Raw genomic sequence first — 1504 nt, 5'->3', positions numbered from 1 at the left:
CCCCAACCTCGTTGGGTTACTATATGTGACAACGTCCGCGTTATACCATTAATAGGTGTAATTTGAGCCTATCAAATTTTGGCGCCGTTGCTGGGGAATACGATTTTGAAATTACTAAATAGTGTTTACTCTTCTTAAAGTCTTTGTCATATTCCAACACACCTTGTTTGCTACCTTGTAAACCAGTGATCATGGCCAACAACGAACTTCCGATCGAGAATGTTTTTGCCTTTGATGAACCGAGAAGCGAGATGAAGACTTTGCATCTGCAATCATTCATCCGAGGATGACTGTTACTACTATCAAGTTTGATAATTCCCTCTATCATATGCTCAAACAAGAGGGATACTTTCGGAATGCAGTCGATGATGACCCTCACCAACACATAACAAACTTTCTGGATGTGTGCTCTCAGCATATCCAGCGGGGTGTGACTCAAGAAGCAGTTCGGCTGAAACTCTTCAAATATTCGTTAGCCGGAGAAGCGAGAAAATGGTTCACAAAGCTGTCCCGAAACTCTATTGTTACATGGGAAGAGATGGTTATAGTATTTCTCAGGAAGTGGTATCCTCCGAGTAAAAGAGCTAAAATTCGTGATCAGATTTATGAGTTCAAACAACATAATGGGGAACAACTTTTTGAAGCTTGGGAGAGGTACAAAGAATATTTGGATAGGAGTCCAAACCATGGCTTTCCAGATCAGATTTTGAAGGAGAAGTTCTATAGAGGGTTGGATCCTATGACCCAAGCGATAGCCAATAATGCTGCCAGCGGTTGTTTCATGAATAAGTCCTATGCTACTATTACTGATATACTTGATCGATTGACTACACATAGCCAAGCATGGCATTCAAGTAATTCTGATGGGCTATCACTTGGAACTTCGTTGATTAAAAATATTGTGAAAGATAACCAAGAAACGCAGCAGACGTTGGCACAATTAGCCACTAGTTTCTCTTCACTGACAAAGAGGCTTGATGAGAGAGAAGCGAAGAAGGTGAACGTTTGTGAAGATACCTCAGGCATGCCTCTTGGAATGTACCAAGTCCCAGAGGGTCCGTATCAAGAGGCCCCCCTCTGCAAGTTGAGAATGTTCAGTATGTAGATTACATAGCGAAGGGGGATATTCCTGGGCCAATTTAGAGATACTGGCGACCCCAACAAGGGCAGGGGTCATACAATCAAGGGAACTACAACAACAACCAAGGGAACTACAATAACAACTATGGTGGACCGAACCAAGGGAGATACAACAACAACAATGAAAATTTTAGGAACAGAAGTTCCAACCCTTATATTCCACCAAAAGGGCCATCTAATGATCAAGGTAGTTCGAGGTTGGAGTCAATGCTTCAGAAAGTGTTGGCAAGCCAGACAAACACTGAAAAGACATTATCTGGGCTATTAGAGACGGTGGTCTCTTATTCAACAGCTATTCAGAATCTTGAACAGCAGATGCGTGATCTTTCCATAGAACAGCATCCTGCTAGAAAAGGAGGGCTTC

General features: G+C 42.4%; 1 non-coding gene across 1 annotated transcript; it reads right to left on the bottom strand.

Moving 5' to 3' along the window:
- Positions 1-586: 586 nt before the first annotated feature.
- Positions 587-693, bottom strand: LOC132045474 (small nucleolar RNA R71). Its single transcript, XR_009412426.1, has one exon. It is a non-coding gene; the product is annotated as a small nucleolar RNA R71 (small nucleolar RNA).
- Positions 694-1504: the final 811 nt, after the last annotated feature.

The sequence above is a fragment of the Lycium ferocissimum genome, unplaced genomic scaffold (assembly GCF_029784015.1).
Source record: "Lycium ferocissimum isolate CSIRO_LF1 unplaced genomic scaffold, AGI_CSIRO_Lferr_CH_V1 ctg6743, whole genome shotgun sequence".
NCBI lineage: Eukaryota > Viridiplantae > Streptophyta > Magnoliopsida > Solanales > Solanaceae > Lycium > Lycium ferocissimum.
The sequence above is the reverse complement of the archived record's forward strand: the minus strand, read 5'-3'. Positions and strand labels throughout refer to the sequence as shown.